Genomic DNA, 27,085 nt, shown 5'->3' with positions numbered 1-27,085 from the left:
AATCAGCCACAATGTTACACACTCTGTTGTTGTTGGCAACAAATGAGATGGCACACACGCAGGACTGTCACTGAAGCGCAAATGTAAATATTTATCTCCCACTGATTTGTGTTTGTTTTTTTTAAAAGGGAGACTTCAGAAAAAAAAAAACTTAAAAAAAAATTATTTTTTACAGAAGAATTTATAAAACAAATAAAATGAAATGATTGTTTCAGGGAGAATTTAGGAAAAAAAAAGAAAAAAAAAGGCTTTGTAGGGCCCACTGAGTGAGAGAGGACGCACATAGGAGTCAGGAGTGGCACACAAGCCCAGAGGCCAATATTAATCTCCCACCGATTGATTTAGTTATTTTTTTTGGTAGATTTTGGAACCCAAATCAAGCAAAAAAATTAATAGGCTTTCTATGGCCCACAATTGGGGAGAGAGAGAGAGATGGCACACCCAGGAGTCAAGACTGGCACACAAGCAGAAGGGGCAATATGAATCTCCCACAGATTTTTTTTTTTTTTTTTTTTCAGGGAGACTTGAGAGAAAAAAAAATACAAAAAAAATGATTTTTTTCAGGAATAATTTAGAAACCAAAGAAAATAAAATGATTGTTTCAGGGAGAATTTAGAAAACAAATAAAACCAAAAGTAGGCTTTCTAGGGCCCACTGAGTGACAGATGACGCACACAGGAGTCAGGAGTGGCACACAAGCCCAGAGGCCAATATTAATCTCCCACTGATTGATTTAGTGATTTTTTTTGGTAGATTTTGGAACCCAAATCAAGCAAAAAAATTAATAGGCTTTCTATGGCCCACAATTGGGGAGAGAGAGAGAGATGGCACACCCAGGAGTCAAGACTGGCACACAAGCAGAAGGGGCAATATGAATCTCCCACAGATTTTTTTTTTTTTTTTTTTTTCAGGGAGACTTGAGAGAAAAAAAAATACAAAAAAAATGATTTTTTTCAGGAATAATTTAGAAACCAAAGAAAATAAAATGATTGTTTCAGGGAGAATTTAGAAAACAAATAAAACAAAAAATAGGCTTTCTAGGGCCCACTGAGTGACAGATGACGCACACAGGAGTCAGGAGTGGCACACAAGCCCAGAGGCCAATATTAATCTCCCACTGATTGATTTAGTGATTTTTTTCAGGTAGATTTTGGAACCCAAATCAAGCAAAAAAATTAATAGGCTTTCTATGGCCCACTATTTGTGAGAGAGATGGCACGCTCAGGACTGGCACACAAGCCCAGAGGCCAATATTAATCTCCCATTTTTTTTTTTCCAGGGAAAATTTATAAACCCAATAAAAAAAATAATAATAAATAGGCTTTCTATGGCCCACTATCTGAGAGAGAGAGATGGCACGCTTAGGACTGGCACACAAGCCCAAAGCCCAATATTAATCTCCCACTGATTGATTTAATGATTTTTTCAGGTAGAATTTAGAACCCAAATCAAGCAAAAAAATTAATAGGCTTTCTATGGCCCACTGAGTGAGAGATGGCACACACAGGAGTAAGGAGTGGCACACAAGCCCTGAGGCCAATATTTTTCTCCCACTGATTGATTGATTGATTTTTTCAGGTAGAATTAGGAACCCAAATCAACCCAAAAAATAAATAGGCTTTCTATGGCCCACTATTTGTGAGAGAGATGGCACGCTCAGGACTGGCACACAAGCCCAGAGGCCAATATTAATCTCCCACTTTTTTTTTTTTTCCAGGGAAAATTTATAAACCCAATAAATAAAATAATAATAAATAGGCTTTCTATGGCCCACTATCTGAGAGAGAGAGATGGCACGCTTAGGACTGGCACACAAGCCCAAAGCCCAATATTAATCTCCCACTGATTGATTTAATGATTTTTTCAGGTAGAATTTAGAACCCAAATCAAGCAAAAAAATTAATAGGCATTCTATGGCCCACTGAGTGAGAGATGGCACACACAGGAGTAAGGAGTGGCACACAAGCCCTGAGGCCAATATTTTTCTCCCACTGATTGATGTTGTGATTTTTTCTGGTAGATTTTGGAACCCAAATCAAGCAAAAAAATAAATAGGCTTTCTATGGCCCACTGAGTGAGAGATGACACAGACAGAGATGGCACTCTAGCAGAAATGTCAATCTTAATCACCCACAAAAAAAAAAAAAAAAAAAAAAAGGAACTGTCCTTCAATTACTATCTCCCTGCAGTAATCTCAGCCAGGTATGGCAGGCAGCAATAAGGAGTGGACTGATGCACAAATTAAATAAAAAGTGTGGACAAACAAACAAGATAGCTGTGCAGAAAGGAAGGAACAAGAGGATTTGTGCTTTGAAAAAAGCAGTTGGTTTGCACAGCGGCGTACACACAGCAATGCAGCTATCAGGGAGCCTTCTAGGGCAGCCCAATGAGCTACAGCGCTGAGGAAAAAAAAAAAAAAGGAGCTTCCACTGTCCCTGCACACCGAAGGTGGTGTTGGGCAGTGGAAATCGCTACAGCACAAGCGGTTTTGTGGTTAATGGACCCTGCCTAACGCTATCCCTGCTTCTGACGAAGCGGCAGCAACCTCTGCCTAAGCTCAGATCAGCAGCAGTAACATGGCGGTCGGCGGGAACTCCCCTTTATAGCCCCTGTGACACCGCAGACAGCAAGCCAATCACTGCAATGCCCTTCTCTAAGATGGTGGGGACCAGGACCTATGTCATCACGCTGCCCACACTCTGCGTTTACCTTCATTGGCTGAGAAATGGCACTTTTCGCGTCATTGAAACGCGACTTTGGCGCGAAAGTCGCGTACCGCATGGCCGACCACGCACAGGGGTCGGATCGGGTTTCATGAAACTCGACTTCGCCAAAAGTCGGCGACTTTTGAAAATGTTCGACCCGTTTCGCTCAACCCTAGCGGTAAGGAGAGACGAACCATACCTTTAAAGTCATAGGTCAATCAAACAGCATAGGAACACCTAATGTTATACCGACTGCAACTCCATAAAGATGGATCTACTGTCCCAGGAACCCCGTAAAGAGGAGTTCCTCGTTTAAACCTGCAGGGGCCACTGTGTGTAACTTAAAGATCCATTTGGACTCAATTTGGAGAAGGAGCCTACTTTTATTTCCCCCTCTCTCATTGGGGACAAGTTTCTGCAGGCCCACCACCTTCAGATTAGCTGGAGAACCTCCATGCTTGACCAAAAAATGTTCAGCCACTGGGGTGAGAGCCTTGCCCTTTCTCTGATCCGAGGCTGCCAAGTGTATTGTAGAAATATGTTTTTGGGCACGCTTCCTAAGTTCTTGGGTGGTCTGCCCAACATACATCATCCTACAGGGGCAGATAAGGGCATAGATCACATCCCTATATCTACAATTAATGTAGGACTTAAGGAAGTGTCTAATAAGCAAAATGGGGTGCATGAAGAGGTCACGGGTAGGTACCATGTGGGGACAGATGTTACAGTCCCCACATGGAAATGACCCTCTCAAAGTAATGCCTCTATTCAGTTTAAACGTCGGTCTCTTAAAGTGACTCTGAGTGAGGATATCCCTAAGGTTAGGTGCCCGTCGTGCCGTAAGAAGGGGTCTATTGCTGGTGACCTCCGAGGTGTGTGTATCCGTCCGGAGGATCTGCCAGTGCCTGGACAAAATGTCACTAACCTGTTTCCAATTGCTGTTGAAATCGGTAATGAACCTGGTCTGACTCTCTTGATTTTGTCTCTTAGAAAATAGAAGCGACCTCTGATCTTGCGCCCTCGCCCTCTGGTAGGCTGTGGAGATGACACGCCTAGGGTAACCCCTATGTCGGAACCGGTCCGAAAGCTCCCGAGCCTGAGTTGAAAAATCGGTATCAAGGGTACAGTTACGTCTTGTACGTAGAAATTGTCCAGTTGGGACACCCACCTTTGTGTGCCAAGGATGAAAACTGGAAAATTCCAGAAGCGAATTCGTTGCCGTGGGTTTTCTAAAAAGGTCGGTGGCCAAATGTTGCTCATGTGAAAATACCCTCAAATCCAGAAAGGTGGTATCACTGGTAGAAATGGAGAACGTAAGAAAGATGTTAACAGAATTGGAGTTTAGATCGTTGAAAAACATAACACATTCCTCTTCAGTGCCCTTCCAGATGATGAAGACATCGTCTATAAAGTGATACCAGGCGTGGACGTGGGCAGCGAATAGAGGGGAGGAATATACAAATATCTCCTCCCACCAGCCTAAAAAGATGTTAGCATAGGCTGGTGCACACTTCGCGCCCATCGCCACGCCTGATCGCTGTAGGTAATAGACTCTGTCAAAGAGGAAAAAATTGTGATGAAGCACAAAAGACATCAAATCGAGGAGAAACGAATCGTGGCCTATGTCCATGGACGTCTTCTTATCCAAGAAGTGTGTTAACGCCCTTATCCCGTCCTGATGACCAATATTCGAATAAAGTGATTCCACATCACAGGTGACTGTTATGAAAGGCAATTCAGTATCACAATGGACATGGAGGTCAGAGCACATACAGTGATCTGACAATAACCCAAAATAATAGAACGAGCTCTGAGACGTGGGAACTCTGCAGACCGCAATCCCTGATCCTCTCCAAACACAACTAGAGGCAGCCGTGGATTGCGCCTAACGCTACCTATGCAACTCGGCACAGCCTGAGAAACTAACTAGCCTGAAGATAGAAAAAATAAGCCTACCTTGCCTCAGAGAAATACCCCAAAGGAAAAGGCAGCCCCCCACATATAATGACTGTGAGTAAGATGAAAAGACAAACGTAGGGATGAAATAGATTCAGCAAAGTGAGGCCCGATATTCTAGACAGAACGAGGATAGGAAAGATAACTTTGCGGTCTACACAAAACCCTAAAGAAAACCACGCAAAGGGGCAAAAAGACCCTCCGTACCGAACTAACGGCATGGAGGTACACCCTTTGCGTCCCAGAGCTTCCAGCAAAACAAATAGACAAGCTGGACAGAAATAATAGCAACAAATAGCAAAGAAGCACTTAGCTATGCAGAGCAGCAGGCCACAGGAATGATCCAGAGAAACACAAGTCCAACACTGGAACATTGACAGGAAGCATGAATCAAAGCATTAGGTGGGGTTAAGTAGAGAAGCACCTAACGACCTCACCAGATCACCTGAGGGAGGAAACTCAGAAGCAGCAGTACCAGTTTCCTCCACAAACGGAAGCTCCCAGAGAGAATCAGCCGAAGTACCACTTGTGACCACAGGAGGGAGCTCTGCCACAGAATTCACAACAGTACCCCCCCCTTGAGGAGGGGTCACCGAACCCTCACCAGAGCCCCCAGGCCGACCAGGACGAGCCACATGAAAGGCACGAACAAGATCGGGAGCATGGACATCAGAGGCAAAAACCCAGGAATTATCCTCCTGAGCATAACCCTTCCATTTAACCAGATACTGGAGTTTCCGTCTTGAAACACGAGAATCCAAAATCTTCTCCACAATATACTCCAATTCCCCCTCCACCAAAACCGGGGCAGGAGGGTCAACAGATGGAACCATAGGTGCCACGTATCTCCGCAACAATGACCTATGGAAGACGTTATGTATGAAAAAAGAATCTGGGAGGGTCAGACAAAAAGACACAGGATTAATAACCTCAGAAATCCTATAAGGACCAATGAAACGAGGTTTAAACTTCGGAGAGGAAACCTTCATAGGAATATGACGAGAAGATAACCAAACCAGATCCCCAACACGAAGTCGGGGACCCACACGGCGTCTGCGATTAGCGAAACGTTGAGCCTTCTCCTGGGACAAGGTCAAATTGTCCACTACATGAGTCCAAATCTGCTGCAACCTGTCCACCACAGTATCCACACCAGGACAGTCCGAAGACTCAACCTGTCCTGAAGAGAAACGAGGATGGAACCCAGAATTGCAGAAAAATGGCAAAACCAAGGTAGCCGAGCTGGCCCGATTATTAAGGGCGAACTCAGCCAAAGGCAAAAAGGACACCCAGTCATCCTGATCGGCAGAAACAAAGCATCTCAGATAGGTTTCCAAGGTCTGATTGGTTTGTTTGGTCTGGCCATTAGTCTGAGGATGAAAAGCCGAGGAAAAAGACAAGTCAATGCCCATCCTACCACAAAAGGCTCGCCAAAACCTCGAAACAAACTGGGAACCTCTGTCAGAAACGATATTCTCTGGAATGCCATGCAAACGAACCACATGCTGGAAGAACAATGGCACCAAATCAGAGGAGGAAGGCAACTTGGACAAGGGTACCAGATGGACCATCTTAGAAAAGCGATCACAGACCACCCAAATGACTGACATCTTTTGAGAGACGGGAAGATCTGAAATAAAATCCATAGAGATATGTGTCCAAGGTCTCTTCGGGACCGGCAAGGGCAAAAGCAACCCACTGGCACGAGAACAGCAGGGCTTAGCCCGAGCACAAATCCCACAGGACTGCACAAAAGAACGCACATCCCGCGACAGAGACGGCCACCAAAAGGATCTAGCCACTAACTCTCTGGTACCAAAGATTCCAGGATGACCAGCCAACACCGAACAATGAACCTCAGAGATCACTTTATTTGTCCACCTATCCGGGACAAACAGTTTCTCTGCTGGACAACGATCAGGTTTATTAGCCTGAAATTTTTGCAGCACCCGCCGCAAATCAGGGGAGATGGCAGACACAATTACTCCTTCCTTGAGGATACCCGCCGGCTCAGATAAACCCGGAGAGTCGGGCACAAAACTCCTAGACAGAGCATCCGCCTTCACATTTTTAGAGCCCGGAAGGTACGAAATCACAAAGTCAAAACGGGCGAAAAACAGCGACCAACGAGCCTGTCTAGGATTCAAACGCTTAGCAGACTCGAGATAAGTCAGGTTCTTATGATCAGTCAATACCACCACGCGATGCTTAGCTCCTTCAAGCTAATGACGCCACTCCTCGAATGCCCACTTCATGGCCAGCAACTCTCGGTTGCCCACATCATAATTCCGCTCAGCAGGCGAAAACTTCCTGGAAAAAAAAGCGCATGGTTTCATCACTGAACAATCAGAACCTCTCTGCGACAAAACAGCCCCTGCTCCAATCTCAGAAGCATCAACCTGGACCTGGAACGGAAGAGAAACATCAGGTTGACACAACACAGGGGCAGAAGAAAAACGACGCTTCAACTCTTGAAAAGCTTCCACAGCAGCAGAAGACCAATTGACCACATCAGCACCCTTCTTGGTCAAATCGGTCAATGGTTTGGCAACACTAGAAAAATTGCAGATGAAGCGACGATAAAAATTAGCAAAGCCCAGGAACTTTTGCAGACTTTTCAGAGATGTCGGCTGAGTCCAATCATGGATGGCTTGGACCTTAACAGGATCCATCTCGATAGTAGAAGGGTAAAAGATGAACCCCAAAAATGAAACCTTCCGCACCCCAAAGAGACACTTTGATCTCTTCACAAACAAAGAGTTAGCACGCAGGACCTGAAAAACCGTTCTGACCTGTTTCACATGAGACTCCCAATCATCCGAGAAGATCAAAATGTCATCCAAGTACACAATCAGGAATTTATCCAGGTACTCTCGGAAGATGTCATGCATAAAGGACTGAAACACTGATGGAGCATTGGCAAGTCCGAATGGCATCACTAGATACTCAAAATGACCCCCGGGCGTATTAAATGCAGTTTTCCATTCATCGTCTCGCCTGATTCGCACCAGATTATACGCACCACGAAGATCAATCTTGGTGAACCAACTAGCCCCCTTAATCCGAGCAAACAAATCAGATAACAAAGGCAAGGGGTACTGAAATTTAACAGTGATCTTATTAAGAAGGCGATAATCTATACAAGGTCTCAGCGAACCATCCTTTTTGGCTACAAAAAAGAACCCTGCTCCTAATGGCGACGATGACGGGCGAATATGCCCCTTCTCCAGGGATTCCTTCACATAACTGCGCATAGCGGTGTGCTCAGGCACGGATAAATTAAACAGTCGACCTTTTGGGAATTTACCACCAGGAATCAAATTGATAGCACAATCACAATCCCTATACGGAGGTAGGGCATCGGACTTGGGCTCATCAAATACATCCCGGTAATCAGACAAGAACTCTGGAACCTCAGAAGGGGTGGATGGCGAAATTGACAAAAATGGAACATCACCATGTACCCCCTGACAACCCCAGCTGGACACCGACATGGATTTCCAATCCAATACTGGATTATGGGCTTGTAGCCATGGCAACCCCAACACGACCACATCATGCAGATTATGCAACACCAGAAAGCGAATATCCTCCTGATGTGCAGGAGCCATGCACATGGTCAGCTGGGTCCAGTATTGAGGCTTATTCTTCGCCAAAGGTGTAGCATCAATACCTCTCAATGGAATAGGACACTGCAAGGGCTCCAAGAAAAACCCACAACGCTTAGCATATTCCAAGTCCATCAAATTCAGAGCAGCGCCTGAATCCACAAATGCCATGACAGAATATGATGACAAAGAGCAGATCAAGGTAACAGACAGAAGAAATTTTGACTGTACCGTACCAATGGTGGCAGACCTAGCGAACCGCTTAGTGCGCTTAGGACAATCAGAGATAGCATGAGTGGAATCACCACAGACGTCTGTGTTCTTGCCGTTCAACTCTGGTCAAAGTCCTATCACACTGCATAGGCTCAGGTTTAAGCTCAGGTAATACCTCCAAATGGTGCACAGATTTACGCTCACGCAAGCGTCGACCGATCTGAATAGCCAAAGACATAGACTCATTCAAACCAGCAGGCATAGGAAATCCCACCATGACATCCTTAAGGGCTTCAGAGAGACCCTTTCTGAACATAGCTGCCAGCGCAGATTCATTCCATTGAGTGGGCACTGACCATTTTCTAAATTTCTGGCAATATACCTCTATCTCATCCTGACCCTGACAAAGAGCCAGCAAATTCTTTTCTGCCTGATCCACTGAATTAGGCTCATCGTACAGCAATCCGAGTGCCAGGAAAAACGCATTGATATTACTCAATGCAGGATCTCCTGGCGCAAGAGAAAATGCCCAGTCCTGAGGGTCGCCACGTAAAAAAGAAATAATAATCAAAACCTGTTGAACTGGATCACCAGAGGAACGAGGTTTCAAGGCCAGAAATAACTTACAATTATTTTTGAAACTCAGAAACTTAGTTCTATCTCCAAAAAACAAATCAGGAATAGGAATTCTTGGTTCTAACATAGATTTCTGATCAATAGTGTCTTGAATCTTTTGTACTCTTGCCGAGAGCTGATCCACAAATGAAGACAGACTTCTAATGTCCATCGCTACACCTGTGTACTGAACCACCCAAATGTCTAGGGGAAAAAAAAAGACAAAACACAAAGCCAAGAAAAAAAAATGGTCTCAGAACTTCTTTTTTCCCTCTATTGAGAAGCATAGTACTTTGGGCCTTCAGTACTGTTATGAATAGGTAATTCAGAACCACAATGGACCTTGAAGTTCAGAGCACACAAGTGACCTCACAAAAACAAAACAAATAGACAAGCTGGACAGAAAAAATAGCAACAAATAGCAAAGAAGCACTTAGCTATGCAGAGCAGCAGGCCACAGGAATGATCCAGAGAAACACAAGTCCAACACTGGAACATTGACAGGAAGCATGAATCAAAGCATTAGGTGGGGTTAAGTAGAGAAGCACCTAACGACCTCACCAGATCAACTGAGGGAGGAAACTCAGAAGCAGCAGTACCAGTTTCCTCCACAAACGGAAGCTCCCAGAGAGAATCAGCCGAAGTACCACTTGTGACCACAGGAGGGAGCTCTGCCACAGAATTCACAACAGGTGACTAATAGAAAATTACTAGGAAGTACCACCTGGCTACACATGCTGATAAAGTGTGAGGAATCCCGAATAAATGAGGGAAGGGATGAGGCAATACGCTGGAGGAAGAAATCTAAGTACTCGCCTGCCTTCTCACACATGCTGCCAACACTTGACACAATAGGTCTACCGGGAGGTTTAACGCTATCCTTATGAATTTTCGGCAACATGTAAAATGTTGCCGTTACAGGATTCGCCACCCAAAGGTATTGTTTCTCCTGTGGAGAAATAATGCCATGCTGTAACGTCCTGCCAAGTAGTTGTTCATATTTACGGAGAAAAATGGAGGTGGGGTCAGAGGGGAGCTTCTGATAGTATTGTGTATTGCTCAGCTGTCGTTTAGCTTCAGTTTCATAAAGTTGAACTGACCACAAAACCACATTGCCCCCTTTATCTGCCTCCTTGATGATGAAATCCCCGTTATTCTGTAGGGCGGTAAGGGCGCGTCTTTCATCCATATTTAAATTCGATGGTCCACTTACCCGGATAGGCATGGCCATGATGTCTCTCCTGACCACCTCAAAGAATATCTTTATGGCCGGCACCAAGAAAAAGGAGGGAGTTTTAAGAGATTTGTTTCTATTTGGAAACCTCCTTCTATTCTGACTTGATTCGTTCTCCTCGAGTAATTCCAACAAATCCTGAAAGGTTTGGCGTTCATCACTGGGTATCGTCTGCATGATGTCGGGTCTCCTGTACATGACCTGGAACGTTAACTTTCTGCAAAACAAATATAAATCTTTAATGAGAGTAAACTTGTCTGCAACATGTGTAGGAACAAAGGACAGGCCTTTCTGGAGCACAGATAATTCTACAGGTGTAGGGACATAATTGGAAAGATTTATAACCTGTAGTGTGGTTGAACCAGGTATATACCCCAATACATCTTGATGACAGACCTCCGTATCTCCTATTTCTGCCTGGTGGGGTACTTGTGGCGATGGGGAGACATGTACCCCCTGTGTCGTGGGAACCGTTTTGTTACGTTTCTTGTGTTTTCTCCCTCGTCTGGTCCGTGATCGACCTCGCTCCCGGCGGAAGATAAAAAATCACTGGAGCTCTCTTCTCTATATGAGGGGATTGTAGCCATAGAAGAAGGGTGAAGATCACCCTTATGGGATTTCGGTCTTCGTGCATTGCCCATATGTCTCAATTTATATGCCTTCCCTTGCTCAAAATCCATTTTGTCCCTTTGGAACTTTGCTCTCTTATGTTGTGTGATTTCAATCTCATATTTGTCGAGAGTATCTTTCAACTTGTTTTTGAAGGCTGTAACAGAGCCCTCATCAAAGCTAGTCAATTTTGATTCTAACTCCCTAATGGAGGTTTTAGTTGCTGAAAATAATGTTCTGTCATGCTCTAGCAATAAATTAATCAAGATGCCCAAACACCGTGTAAGTCCCTGCTCCCAGATTTGTTTAATAGTGTCGGAGGGTTCCCAAGCAGGGAAGAAAGATATCCGAAGACCTCTCGGGATAAAACCCGATTTAGCATGCTCCTCCAAACTACGCATATTCCACCAGAGCCTCACACCAGTCTTATGAGCTCTGGTGAAATCTGAACATAATGCTGAAAAGTCATTATCCACTTGGGGTACAGAAACCCCAGCCATCTCAAAAACACTAGAGGATTTAGCCTGCCACGCCGCCTCTCTAACCTCCCAATCCATGGTGGCCCAAACCGATATACAGACGACAATACTGATATAATGTCGGCACCACTCAAGTAAGTGTGTGCAACCCCGTAGAAAGATGCCCTGGGACACAGGGCTAGACAACTAGGATATAGTATAAACACAGGGTGCACTCTAGCCGAAGATGCAATAAAAGAAGGGTGCAAGGCCAAGTCCACTATAATATAGCACAAAGAACAAAGAAAAAAGAATGGACTAAATCAGGCCTGCACAACCATATAACAAAAATACCAAAACATGTTTATTGAACACCACAAAGAAAAACACTTAAAAACATTTAAAATACAACTGTGTGTAAAACACCCCAGTATATCCTGATAGATAAACAGCAATCCATATATAATGTATAACATCCGACCATCCTAAATGTATAGTAACATATGCCAATAGACCTAAATATGCCTGTTAAGGGAGCAATGTAATATGATATCTTATGCAAACCAAGTACATAGAATACAAAAATCAAAATACATTACCAAATGATGGCAGAGTATATGACGAATGAGTCACTAAAAAATGTGACCCAGATAAGAAAAAACCTTGGTAAATAGAGCAAAGCTCCCCTCTGGGAGATCTATGAAGTCGGCATGCTGCCGAATAAACGCTCAGCTGGATCTAAAGTCATGGTAAATGTAGATCAGAGGGTCGGATGATAAAGCTACAGCTGCAGAGCCACATGCCATGAATGGCCAGTCAGTGGTCAGGAGGGGGTGTAGGAAGCAGAGCCCCACGCGTATCGCCGCCGCAGCGGCTTCGTCAGGGGAAGTGGGGTATGTGGTGTTCAACCCACATATAAATAAGAGCATAAATCTGCATGATAACATACCGGTGTGCTCCTCCACGGAGCGGCAGGAAGGAGGCGGGGTAAAAGCGCAGCTACGTGTAGAGAAGAAGAAGATGTACAGAGGCCTCCGTAGGACAGAGCCGGCGCACGCGCAGACGCGGCTCCATATCCGAGCCGCGCTGCGCATGCGTCAAGAGTGCAGAGCTACAATAGAACAGGCAGAGCGCCGGAATGCTTAAGATAGAAGATGTGCGACGAGAGGGAAACACCCCCCACCCCTCCCACAAGAACAGAAAGTGGGGAAGGAAGTATTCAATATGGGTATACCCTGGCCCCCCTAGAAGAAACCCACTTAGATAGGTGATAAGGTACATTTGAAGATGGATGACAATGCGTCACAGTGAATAGCTCCTGGGCAGCAAACCGGACCTAGAAAGGAAAACAAGTTATCAAAAGACACATATATTAGTGATGTTAAACCAATAATACCTAATTGGAACCTGTATGCTAATAAAAAGAAAACTCAAAATATGAGTCCAGAATGTCTCTTGTATATGTCCATGGAGGCGATTCTTCACGCGCACAATAGTCCTCCACTGATTGGCGTAAGGAAAGATGATAAATGTCCTTATTGAATGCTGCCGTGCAGATAGAGACTCCTCAGGCAATATAACGTATAACAAAGAAAAATAAATAAAAATAAAAATAATAATAATAATAATAACCCGGAAGCAGGAGAGCACAAGTCATGTACAGGAGAAGTCCAATAGCCCGTAGATAAAGATGATGGTACGGGTAGCATGATCTAAGTAGAACTATTGTAGACGTCTCATTTCACATAAGGCAAGTCCAATGGCTATAGTCCATTAAGATTGAAAAATTCAATGTAGGTCCATCCTTGGTCCATGGCAAACGTACGTCCCAAGCAACTTGAACTCCAATATAGTGATGAACATGATGAAAACTGCATACATAATAGCTGTAAAGTCCCATAGACACCGTAGAAAGATGCCCTGGGACACAGGGCTAGACAACTAGGATACAGTATAAACACAGGGTGCACTCTAGCCGAAGATGCAATAAAAGAAGGGTGCAAGGCCAAGTCCACTATAATATAGCACAAAGAACAAAGAAAAAAGAATGGACTAAATCAGGCCTGCACAACCATATAATAAAAATACCAAAACATGTTTATTGAACACCACAAAGAAAAACACTTAAAAACATTTAAAATACAACTGTGTGTAAAACACCCCAGTATATCCTGATAGATAAACAGCAATCCATATATAATGTATAACATCCGACCAATGATTTAGTCCATTCTTTTTTCTTTGTTCTTTGTGCCCTGAATTTGATGGACTTGGAGTTTGCTAGGCGCTGTGGGTTTGTCTTGGAGCCCTTGCAGTGTCTTATTCCATTGAGAGGAATTGATGCTACGCCAAGAAAAAGCCTCAGTATTGGACCCAGCTGACCATGTGCATGGCTCCTGCGCACCAGGAGGATATTCGCTTTCTGGTGTTGCAAAATCTGCATGATGTGGTCGTGTTGGGGTTGCCATGGCTACAAGTCCATAACCCAGTATTAGATTGGAAATCAATGTCTGTGTCCAGCTGGGGTTGTCAGGGGGTATATGGTGATGTTCCATTTCTGTCTATCTCATCATCCACCCCTTCTGAGGTCCCAGAGTTCTTGTCTGATTACCGGGATGTATTCGATGAGCCCAAGTCCAATGCTATACCTCCGCATAGGGATTGTGATTGTGCTATCGAGTTGATTCCTGGTAGTAAGTTTCCTAAGGGTCGACTGTTTAATTTAGCTGTACCTGAGCACGCCGCTATGCGGAGTAACGTAAAAGAATCCTTGGAGAAGGGTCATATTCGGCCGTCGTCATCGCCATTGGGAGCAGGGTTCTTTTTTGTGGCCAAGAAGGATGGTTCGCTGAGACCTTGTATTGATTACCGCCTTCTGAATAAAATCACGGTCAAATTTCAGTACCCCTTGCCGCTGCTATCTGATTTGTTTGCTCGGATTAAGGGGGCTAGTTGGTTCACCAAGATAGATCTTCGTGGTGCATATAATCTTGTGCGTATTAAACGGGGCGATGAATGGAAAACTGCATTTAATACGCCCGAGGGCCATTTTGAGTACCTAGTTATGCCATTCGGACTTGCCAATGCTCCATCAGTATTTCAGTCCTTTATGCATGACATCTTCCGAGAGTACCTGGATAAATTCCTGATTGTATACTTGGATGATATTTTGGTCTTCTCGGATGATTGGGAGTCTCATGTGAAGCAGGTCAGAATGGTGTTCCAGGTCCTGCGTGCTAATTCTTTGTTTGTGAAGGGATCAAAGTGTCTCTTTGGTGTTCAGAAGGTTTCATTTTTGGGGTTCATTTTTTCCCCTTCTACCATCGAGATGGACCCTGTTAAAGGGACTCTGTCACCTGAATTTGGCGGGACTGGTTTTGGGTCATATGGGCGGAGTTTTCAGGTTTTTGATTCACCCTTTCCTTACCCGCTGGCTGCATGCTGGCTGCAATATTGGATTGAAGTTCATTCTCTGTCCTCCATAGTACACGCCTGCGCAAAGCAATCTTGCCTTGTGCAGGCGTGTACTACGGAGGACAGAGAATGAACTTCAATCCAATATTGCAGCCAGCATGCAGCCAGCGGGTAAGGAAAGGGTGAATCAAACACCCGAAAACTCCGCCCATATGACCCAAAACTAGTCCCGCCAAATTCAGGTGACAGGTTCCCTTTAAGGTCCAGGCCATTTATGACTGGACTCAGCCGACATCTCTGAAGAGTCTGCAAAAGTTTCTTGGCTTTGCTAATTTTTATCGTCGCTTCATCTGTAATTTTTCTAGAATTGCTAAACCATTGACCGATTTGATCAAGAAGGGTGCTGATGTGGTCAATTGGTCTTCTGCTGCTGTGGAAGCTTTTCAAGAGTTAAAGCGTCGTTTTTCTTCTGCCCCTGTGTTGTGTCAACCAGATGTTTCGCTTCCGTTCCAGGTTGAGGTTGATGCTTCTGAAATTGGATCGGGGGCTGTTTTGTCGCAAAGAGGTGCTGATTGCTCGGTGATGAAGCCATGCGCCTTCTTTTCCAGGAAGTTTTCGCCTGCTGAGCGAAATTATGATGTTGGCAATCGAGAGTTGCTGGCCATGAAGTGGGCATTCGAGGAGTGGCGTCATTGGCTTGAAGGAGCTAAGCATCGCGTGGTGGTCTTGACTGATCACAAGAACTTGACTTATCTCAAGTCTGCCAAACGGTTGAATCCTAGACAGGTTCGTTGGTCGCTGTTTTTCTCTCATTTTGACTTTGTGGTTTCGTACCTTCCGGGCTCTAAAAATGTGAAGGCGGATGCCCTGTCTAGGAGTTTTGTGCCCGACTCTCCGGGTTTGCCTGAGCCGGCGGGTATTCTCAAAGAGGTAGTAATTGTGTCTGCCATCTCCCCTGATTTGCGGCGGGTGCTGCAAAAATTTCAGGCTAATAAACCTGATCGTTGCCCAGCAGAGAAACTGTTTGTCCCTGATAGGTGGACGAATATAGTTATCTCTGAGGTTCATTGTTCGGTGTTGGCTGGTCATCCTGGAATCTTTGGTACCAGAGATTTGGTGGCTAGATGCTTTTGGTGGCCGTCTCTGTCGCGGGATGTGCGTTCTTTTGTGCAGTCCTGTGGGATTTGTGCTCGGGCTAAGCCCTGCTGTTCTCGTGCCAGTGGGTTGCTTTTGCCCTTGCCGATCCCGAAGAGGCCTTGGACACACATCTCTATGGATTTTATTTCGGATCTCCTCGTCTCTCAAAAAATGTCGGTCATTTGGGTAGTTTGTGATCGCTTCTCTAAGATGATCCATTTGGTACCCTTGTCTAAATTACCTTCCTCCTCTGATTTGGTGCCATTGTTCTTCCAGCATGTGGTTCGTTTACATGGCATTCCAGAGAACATCGTTTCTGACAGAGGTTCCCAGTTTGTTTCAAGGTTTTGGCGAGCCTTTTGTGCTAGGATGGGCATTGATTTGTCTTTTTCCTCGGCTTTCCATCCTCAGACAAATGGCCAGACTGAACGAACCAATCAGACCTTGGAAACATATCTGAGATGTTTTGTTTCTGCTGATCAGGATGATTGGGTGTCCTTTTTGCCGTTGGCTAAGTTCGCTCTTAATAATCGGGCCAGCTCGGCTACCTTGGTTTCACCGTTTTTCTGCAATTCTGGGTTCCATCCTCGTTTCTCTTCAGGGCAGGTTGAGTCTTCGGACTGTCCTGGTGTGGATACTGTGGTGGACAGGTTGCAGCGGATTTGGACTCATGTAGTGGACAATTTGACCTTGTCCCAGGAGAAGGCTCAACGTTTCGCTAATCGCAGACGCTGTGTGGGTCCCCGACTTCGTGTTGGGGATTTGGTTTGGTTGTCATCTCGTTATATTCCTATGAAGGTTTCCTCTCCTAAGTTTAAGCCTCGTTTCATTGGTCCGTATAGGATTTCTGAGGTTCTTAATCCTGTGTCTTTTCGTTTGACCCTTCCATATTCTTTTTCCATCCATAACGTATTCCATAGGTCATTGTTGCGGAGATACGTGGCGCCTGTGGTTCCATCTGTTGATCCTCCTGCCCCGGTTTTGGTGGAGGGGGAGTTGGAGTATATAGTGGAGAAGATATTGGATTCTCGTGTTTCGAGACGGAAACTCCAGTATCTGGTTAAGTGGAAGGGTTATGGTCAGGAAGAAAATTCCTGGGTCTTTGCCTCTGATGTCCATGCTGCCGATCTTGTTCGTGCCTTTCATATGACTCATCCTGGTCGGCCTGGGGGCTCTGGTGAGGGTTCGGTGACCCCTCCTCAAGGGGGGGGTACTGTTGTGAATTCTGTGTTCAAGCTCCCTCCTGTGGTCACGAGTGGTACTGCGGCTTCTGAGTTTCCTTCCTCAGGTGATGAGGTTAAGTCGTTAGGTGCTGCTCTATTTAACTCCACCTAGTGCTTTGATCCTGGCCTCCAGTCGATGTTCTAGTATTGGTCTTGCTTCCTTCTGGATCGTTCCTGTGGCCTGTCTGCTCAGCATAAGCTAAGTTCTGCTTGTGTTACTTTTGTTGCTATATTTTCTGTCCAGCTTGCTTTTTTGGTTTTGCTTGCTTGCTGGAAGCTCTGAGACGCAGAGGGAGCACCTCCGTACCGTTAGTCAGTGCGGAGGGTCTTTTTTCCCCTCTGCGTGGTTGTTTGTAGGTTTTTGTGTTGACCGCAAAGCTATCTTTCCTATCCTCGGTCTATTCAGTAAGTCGTGCCTCACTTTGCTAAATCTATTTCATCTCTGTGTTTGTATTTTCATCTTAACTCACAGTCATTATATGTGGGGGGCTGCCTTTTCCTTTGGGGAATTTCTCTGAGGCAAGGTAGGCTTATTTTTCTATCTTCAGGCTAGCTAGTTTCTCAGGCTGTGCCAAGTTGCATAGGGAGCGTTAGGCGCAATCCACGGCTACCTTTAGTGTGGTTTGATAGGTTTAGGGATTGCGGTCAGCAGAGTTCCCACGTCTCAGAGCTCGTCCTATGTTTTGTGGTTTTTGTGAGGTCACTTGTGTGCTCTGAACTTCAAGGTCCATTGTGGTTCTGAATTACCTATTCATAACAGTGTATATTTCCTCCATATCTTCTCCTCAGTGTAACCTGTCAGCTGAAGTAGTGGTTGGCGGGGTAACTGAGTGTATACCGGTGCTTGTGGACAGTAGAGCAGGTGTAAATCTAGTGGATGCTCATTTTGCCCAGACCCATGGCCTGAGGTGTAGAACACTAACTAAACCCCTAAGTGTCCAGGCCATTTACTCCGTACCACTCAGCCAGGGGTGGGTGACCCAAGTTGTGGATGATATACACCTGCATATAGGGACTCGTCATGAGGAGTTCCTGTCGTGCTATGTCTTGGGGGGAATACCATCACCCATCATTTTAGGACTCCCTTGGTTGAAAAAACACAACCTGGTCATAGATTGGTGGTCAAGGGAAGTGGTCAGCTGGGATCAGTTGTATGAGGGCTGCTGCCCAGGGGCAACTGTCTCTGCCATCCTTCTACAACCTACCCCTTCTTCTCCAGTGGGGGCAGCAGAGATGCTGCCAGAGAGTAGGGGCAAGACTCTACCCTCACTACATACTAACCCAGTGTGTCAGAGACCTCTTAGGAGGAGGGGTCAGAGGAGGGTGGTGGTTCCCTCTGAGCATAATGGGGGGGTGAGTTTGATGACACAGGGGGACACCTCTGTTGTCAAGTCCTCTAAAAATTCACCATCCTGTGGCAGATGCATGCATGAAAATAAACTTTCAGGTCCGGACCTGTGTGTGAATAAGTATGTATGGGTTTAAACCAAAAACATCAGGTGGCAGTGTGCAACGGGGTCCTCGAGTTCCAGGGTGATTTGGACATATCGGGTGTTAGCCATTCTCAGCCCAGGAACTTATCAGTTGGAGTTACCCCCAGTTATGCATGTACACAACTCATTCCCCTGGTCGGACCTCTGGAGGTTGTGGGGCCTCCGGAGCCTTCGTTGGTGGCATTTTCATCAGGCCATATTTGCCATAAACCTGAGAGTCAGGTGACTGCCGAGGTGAACTTTGGTGGATCAAGGCGTCCTCACCATAGGCTGTTATGTGGTGAGGTCCGGTGTTGAGTGTCCAGAGGCCCCTCATTGAAAGGGGGGTGCTGTCACGATCCATGTTTGGATCTGTGACAGATCTGGTTTCCATTAGATTAAAACCTTTTTTCCTTTCAGGTCATCGGGGGTTAATGCAGTTTTTCCCCGGTGGCCGCTGGTGTAATTGCATTGCAGCTTGTTCTGCTGGTGTGGGTGGTGATCACTCCCACCTTCCTTTAAATGGTCACCTGGTGCATCAGCTGACTGTTGGTTATACAGGTCCTTTGGATACCAACCTTGCTGGAATAGGAGCTTGCTGAGTGCTGTTGTTCTTCAGGTTGAATACTTATTCCTGGTGCCTTACTGTGCTGTGCGGTGCATTGCAGCAGAGAAAGCTAAGTGTGGTGTTATTGTTTATTTGTCCCTTTGTTGTTTGTAACTTTCCCAGTGTTGTATTAGTGAAGCGGTGGGACCAGTGCTCTCACCTGCCAGTTCCCTACATAGGGATTTGAGCAGGGCAAGTGAGGGACTACGTATCCTGGTCGGCGACGGGTTGAAAGAACCCATATAGGGACGGTAGCAAGATCAGGGCACAGCCTCAGGTGAGTGCAGGAGGTGCCCATTCCCTGTTCAGTACCGACAGGGCCCACCATTGTTAAAGTGTACCGGTGTACCCTTGTGTGTTTCGCCGTTTTATGACTGACCACCTGCCAAGTCGTGTTTGTATAAGCACTGGCGGACATAGACATAAGAAGGCCCTGTGCAAGAACATTATAGGGGCCATTTGCATCACAATAGCTCATCATACCACATGATTCCACCTGCTTTGGAGGTGCAGAACCAAATTCTGATGAACAAAATCAGTGGTAGAAAGTAGGGTTGAGCGAAACGGATCGAACGAATTCAAAAATCGCTGACTTTCGGCAAAGTCGGGTTTCATGAAATCTGACCCGATTCTAGTGTGGGATCGGCCATGAGGTCGGCGATCTGCGCGCCAAAGTCGCGTTTTATATGACGCTTTCAGTGCTATTTTTAGCCAATGAAGGAGGACGCAGAGTGTGGGTAGCGTGATGACATAGGTCTCGGTCCCCACCATCTTAGAGAAGGGCATGACAGTGATTGGTTTGCTTTCTACAGTATCACAGGGGCTATAAAGGGGTATGCACACCGGCCGCCATCTTACTTCTGCCGATCGTAGCATAGGGAGAGGCTGCTGCAGCTTCATCAGAAGAAGGGATATAGTTAGGGAGGGAAGATTATCCCCCAAACTGCTTGTGCTGTAGCGATTTCCACTGTCCAACACCACCATTTTTTTGCAGGGACAGTGGAGGCTATATTTTTGTGCATCAGCTCTGTAGCTTATTAGGCTGCCTTATAAGGTTCTCTGATAGCTGCATTGCTGTTTGTACGCTGCTGTGCAAATCAACTGCTTTTTTAAAAGCAAAAATCCTGTTGCTCCTTTCTGCAAAGTTATCTTGTTTATTTGTCCACACTTTTGTGTGCAGCAGTCCTTTTTATTGCTGCCATACTTTTCCTGAGATCATTGTAGGGAGATTGAAATTTGTACTGCAGTCCTTGTATTTTTTCATATATCTTCCAGCCACTTTCTGCCACTTACATTGTGTTGTTTTATGCACTGGGCCTGAGTTTTGGTTCAGTCTCCTCCCAAAAAAGGGAGATTTAAATTCTCACTAAGTGGATATACAGCAGTCCTGTTAGTTTGTCGTATATCAGCCAGCCACTTTCTGCCACATATATTGTGTGGTTTTATACACTGGGCCTGAGTTTTGGTTCAGTCTCCCCCCCTAAAAAAGGGAGATTTAAATTCTTAACAAGTTTATATACACCTTCTACCTTGTTTTACAGTACCATATAATGGTTGTTATTTTGGTTAGATTTTCTAAAAAATGAGGAAGTCTGGTGGAAGAGCCTGTGGGTGGTGGTTGCCAGCTGGTACTGATGGTTGTGGTGGTGGTGTATCTGGTGGTAGTGGCAAAAGCACAATAGCACCTAAGGCCGGAGGGGTTGAGCCAGCATCATCATCTGGCTATACAAGGCCTTGAAGGCTCCTTTATCTGGGAGTAGGAAAACAGCTTTTAAAGCCGGATGATCTAACCTTCATTAAAATGAGCCAATCATGGATTTCAAATTATTTTGCCCCACCTGCCCCTGCTGACACGTAGCTTGCCTGAAAAATGTCTTGCTTTTGGCCTCCTCTTACTGACTTCTCCTATTCCTCCATTTGCAGCTGCTGAATGTCCACCATAGACCATTTTTATACCTCCCTAAATGGGCTGACTCCCCCCACAGGGCCGTGGTTACCACCTGGCGCAAGCACCCGTGCGAGTGCCGTTTGCCTGGACAGTTGGGTGTGCCCACTTTTGGGCGACAGCACATGCACAGGGTCCTTCATAGTACAATGAAGTGTCTCTGACGGTGGTGGTGCACAACCAACGTCAAACACACCATCGTAATATGAGGGGCCCTGTGCCAGTACCGCCGCCCACAAGAGAGTGTTCCCCCCAGCTCGAACAGTGCTCTACCACTTGCAATACTTACCTCTCCCTGCTTCACCACTGTGTAGTCCATGCTGTTAAATCCTTCAATGGCACTGCCAATACAAATTTGTTGAAATGATAGATGATAGTTAAAATATACAGGGGCCCTGGCCTCCATTTAGACCAGTTAATACTTTGCGCCTATTACCACTGTCTGCTCCTCAGCAGAGGAGCCCACCCCTGTACCTAGCTATGCCACCTGTTTAGTCCTGTTACCAATTTTGAACTGCATTTAGCCTACTTTATTATTTGGGCTTACTAACTGTGTCTGCCACTCATTACAGTTGTCCTCCACTGAACAAAGCAATGCCCCTGTTTAGTCCTGTTACAATTTTGAACTGCATTTAGCCTACTTTATTATTTGGGCCTATATCTGTTTTTCCTCCTCATCCTGCCCATTGCCCAGCCACTGCTAGATGAGTCTGCTGGTACATTGACCCAGACCACTACATTTCCCTTGCACTCTACACAGCCAGAATGTGACCCTGCTGAAAGTCAGGTTCCCCTTCCGGCATACCATACCACCTTACACGGGGACAAAGAGGAAGGTGCAGATGAAAGTGCAGGTTCCTTCATCAGGTGGGGGGGCAATACTCGTTGGCAACGTCACTGGCACAGGGCCCATCATAGTACACAAAAGTCTCGCTGCTGGTGGGAGGCGCCCCCGCCGTGCAAACACACCACCATACTTTGAGGGGCCTTGTGCCAGTGGCAATGCCAAAGAGTGGGCCCCCCTGCTTGCTCAGGATCACAGCACTTGCAAAATTTAAATACTTACCTCTCCCTGCTCCACTGCCGTGACGTGGTCCACATTTCCTGGGCCCACTAAATACTTGAACCAGCCCTACCCCCCACAACTTTAGCCAAATGACCCCCAGTTTTCAATGCCTAACTATTATTACAAAGTAAATTAAGATTGAAAAGCTTAAGTAATAAGAATTGATGTTTATGGCATTAAAATGGGCACTGTAGGTGTTTTCCTGTCCACTCACTGCCGACTTTGATTCCCCATTGACTTGCATTGGGTTTCGTTTTTCAGTCGGCCCCCGACTTTTTTGCAATTATCGGCCGATTTCACCCGACCCGACTTTTAACAAAGTCAGGTTTCGCGAAACACGACTCGATCCGAAAAGAGTGAAAGTCGCTCAACTCTAGTAGAGAGTATCTATCATCACAATTGGCATAAACTGTAGGAATAAATCTAACAATCTACCACCTATGCATGGATGTACGAATAATTGCAACAGAACTAAACAAAAACAAGCAACTACTAGGCAGTCATAGAATCCAACGAAAACAACTTTATTGAATAAAATCTATAAAACATATCACATCAAACAGTCGGGCTCAATGGGCCCAAAAGATGGTTTCCAGATAATACCCGCATACAGGAAGCCAAAGGTAAGGTATGTCTCTGGTATAAGTAATGTATAGATATATAGGTAAACCAACAGTACACTCAGATATGGAATATGTGGATATCTACATAGTACGAATATCACAAGTATCACAGCACAGTCGCCTATAGAACACATCACAAAATCCTATAATGGTTTTAGATCACAAAATACCTCTCCATTGTACCTTATCAATGAAGATTCTGACACCCAGGGACACCCTTTCACCCCGATGCGTGATTCGGTAGTGTTACCTTCCTCAAGGGGCGCACAAATATGACAGGGCATAGAGTTTAAATAGGAAATAGAGATTGCGCGCAGCATCATGTCACCGCGCGACATCCTGCATCCCATGAGCCGCAACCAAACGGGCGGCTGCTAACCGGAAACACATTGGGCCCTACGTGACCCGGAAGAAAGCATACCGCTGGTTCAGGCAACAACGCATAAGGCCGCAGACTGGCAGGTGCGTGCTGCACGCAAGAATACCAAGGGGTCATATCAACTGAGGGCAATGCAAAGGGCAAATTGCCTATGGCAGATATACAATGTGGAAACCCATACAGAAAAACATAGAAAATCGAAATAGCCGCATACCCATATAACAAACCGCATGGAAACCACAGTTACAGCATACATCCAATCTAACATAGTGAATAATAGCATCAAATATCGTGATGTATACATACAAGAACATTGCAAATACGTGCACAGATACAAATAGAAACAATAATACAGATAACTGTAGGAGTTGAAAATAACTGAGAATTGTCCAAGGCAGAATGTTTATATATAGAGAGAGAACCATGGAATTCCATAACATATAATATGATCCATATATAACATAAAATATAACAATTTCCATGGTCCTATGTCCAGCACAGTATATATGTTCAAAAGATGATTATCCTCAATTTCTACGAAATGAATGTTGCCGAAGCTTAGTAGGTTCCAGGCGTTGCTTATATCTACAAAACAACCCAAAGTACAAGTTAAAACCAAGATAAAAACAAGAGATGCAGGAATATATCTTACACAGCAGAGGGATGACTAGAGAAATGGTGCAAAGCTAATGTTCTCATTTAATCCCACTGGATAAGTAGTATTGAGAGTCCAGATCCAGCGTGTTTCCAGCTGACCCAGGCGTTTGAACAAATTGCCCCCCCTAATGTTAATATCGAGTACGTCAATGCCTCGCACTCTAAATAGAGTGCTATTGCACCGATGAAAGGACCTGAAGTGTCTAGGGATAGTTTTTAGGGAGGTTACATCCTCCTGAGCAGCCGCTGCCTAGATCCCCAATACATGCTCCCTAATCCTGACTTTAAATTATCTTGTTTCCGGTTAGTACTATGGAGAGGTATTGTCACGCTCGTTATGCCCGCTGCGCATACTCACCCGGCTTCTTCCATCCCGCGGCGCGCTCGTGATCCTGTCCCGCGCCGCGCTGCGTCCTCCTTTGCCGGCTCTCGGCGTCCGGTCTCTCTGCGCATGCGCGGTCGCGTCTCCTCCGTCGCTGGGCCTGCTGGGAGGTCGCGACCCGATGGCTCCGCCCCAACATGGCGGCGCCCATCGGCTATTTCTTCTCGGCGTCTTTCCGGGCAAGACGCCTTTGCCTTGTAGGTGCACTGCCTGCTGTCAGTGTCCCTATGCCCTAAGGCTCCCCTGTATCTTTTCCCAACTTAGTTCTCGCTTTGTCTCAGTGTTAGTTCCGTGTTCCTGCTGTGTCCTGTCAAGCTCCGTGTTCCTGCTGTGTCCTGCCAAGTTCCGTGTTCCTGCTGTGTCCTGTCAAGTTCCGTGTTCCTGCTGTGTCCTGCCAAGTTCCGTGTTCCTGCCGTGTCCTGCCAAGTTCCGTGTTCCTGCCGTCTCCTGCCAAGTCCTGTGTTCCCGCCGTGTCCTGCACCATCTCGTGTTCCTGTCTTTATCAGTTAAGTCCTGTTTTCCTATCATTTTACCGCCATTCCTATAGCTCTGTGTTCACCTTCCTTATCTTGGGTCGTCCCTTTGGCTCTAGCTGTTGTGTCTCCATTCCCCTGAGGTCCTGCCCCTAACACTCCCTGTATAGGGGTGATTCCATCTGGTCCGCTCGACCCCGGGGGCTCTAGAGTCACGACCCAGAGGGTCCACTCTCGGATTTTTGTCCGAATCCCTACAGTAGGCAAAGGCCATGGACCCAGCTGGGGCCTCTGCTGCGCAAAAAGAGTTACTCTTTTTGCGGGAGAATCAGTCCCGTATTATGTCCTTTATGAAGGCTATGGATTCTCGCCTGTCTATGCTCCTGCCCTCTGATCCTGGCAACGCCGCTCTACTCGTAGGCTTACAGCAAGAGTTAGCTCAGCAGCGTGACACCCAGGCTCATATCCTTAGTTATATGTCTTCAATAGACGATCGGCTGCTTTCTATCCAGGCAGCCGCTACTACCTCAGCTTCCGCTCCCCAACCTCCACCCCGCTTGGCTAAACCACCTCGGTACAATGGGGATCCTAAATTCTGCCGAGGATTTTTGAACCAATGCCGTCTTCACTTTGAACTCCTGCCCCAGCATTACCCGACGGATCGGTCCAAAGTTGCCTTTTTGATTTCCCATCTGGAGGGTGATGCCTTGGCATGGGTTAATCCACTCTGGGAGCGAGACGATCCCCTAGTCTCCCGGTTGTCTGAATTTTTGGAGACCTTCCGTCTTGTCTTTGACGAACCTGGTCGTCTGGCCTCTACTACTGAGGCTCTATTGTCTCTCCATCAGGGATCGTTATCTGTGGGCCAGTATGCTATTCAGTTCCGCACCCTCTCCTCTGACTTAGGCTGGAACAATGAGGCGTTAGTGGGCGCTTTCTGGCGGGGCCTCTCTGGGCGCATTAAAGATGAGTTAGCTGGTCGGGACACCCCTACGGTTTTGGAGGATTTAATTTCCTTAGCTACCCGTATTGACCTTCGGTTCCAGGAACGCGCCCGGGAGCGGAGATCTCTTCGTCCTTCCCCTGCCACCCGTAAGCCACTCAGCCCACAGCCTAGGACTTCCTCTCTGGCGTCCGTACCAGAACCTATGCAAGTGGACCGTCTTAAGATGTCTGAACAGCGACGTAAAGAGAGGCGTACTCAGGGTTTATGTTTTTACTGCGGGAGTGCTGCCCATCTGCTGCGGTCTTGCCCTGAACGTCCGGAAAACTCCTCCGCCTAGGTCAGGTAAGAGAGGCCTCCCTAGGTGTGTGTGATTCCTCTCAACCCCTCACTTTGTCTGTCCTTTTGCATATCTCTGGCAAGGGCATTTCTTTGGATGCTTATGTGGATTCTGGCGCAGCAGGGAATTTTATCAGGTTGGAAGAGGTTTTGAGATTCTCCGTTCCAGTCAAAACCCTAGATGCTCCTGTGATTCTTGCATCTGTGGATGGTAGACCGTTACAGGAGACCATTATTCAAGTTACGCTTGAGGTGGAACTTCAAGTTGGGGTTCTGCATAAGGAAGAAATTGCATTTTATGTTTAAGCGGGTCTGTCTCATCCTATGCTTTTAGGTCTTCCTTGGTTACGGAATCACGAGCCCACTTTAAATTGGCGCAATGGCCATATCTTGCGCTGGGGAGAGCTTTGTCGGGAACGTTGTCTGCTGCCGGTGCATCCTGTAGGTTCTTCTTCTTCTCCTTCCTCCTCTTTTCCCACCTTACCCTGCGTCTACAGTGCTTTCTCCGATGTCTTCAACAAAAAGGAGGCTGAGGGTCTTCCGCCTCATCGTCTCTATGATTGTCCCATAGATCTCGTGCCTGGAACTAACCCGCCCAGGGGAAGAATCTACCCTCTCTCTCCTGCTGAGACACAGGCTATGTCTGAGTATATTCAGGAAAATCTTGCTAAAGGATTCATTCGCAAGTCTTCTTCTCCCGCCGGAGCAGGGTTTTTTTTCGTAAAGAAGAAGGATGGTTCTCTTCGTCCCTGTATTGATTATCGAGGCCTAAACAACATCACGGTGAAGAACAAATATCCTCTGCCACTCATTCCTGAACTCTTCGATCGTCTTCGAGGTGCGCAAATTTTTACCAAGCTGGATTTACGTGGCGCATACAATCTGGTTCGAATTCATGCGGGCGATGAGTGGAAGACCGCCTTCAATACTCGTGACGGGCACTATGAATACTTGGTTATGCCGTTTGGTCTCTGCAACGCCCCTGCGGTTTTCCAGGAATTTGTGAACGATGTATTTCGAGATCTTC

Source organism: Ranitomeya imitator, chromosome 1 (genome assembly GCF_032444005.1).
Source record: "Ranitomeya imitator isolate aRanImi1 chromosome 1, aRanImi1.pri, whole genome shotgun sequence".
NCBI lineage: Eukaryota > Metazoa > Chordata > Amphibia > Anura > Dendrobatidae > Ranitomeya > Ranitomeya imitator.
The sequence above is the reverse complement of the archived record's forward strand: the minus strand, read 5'-3'. Positions refer to the sequence as shown.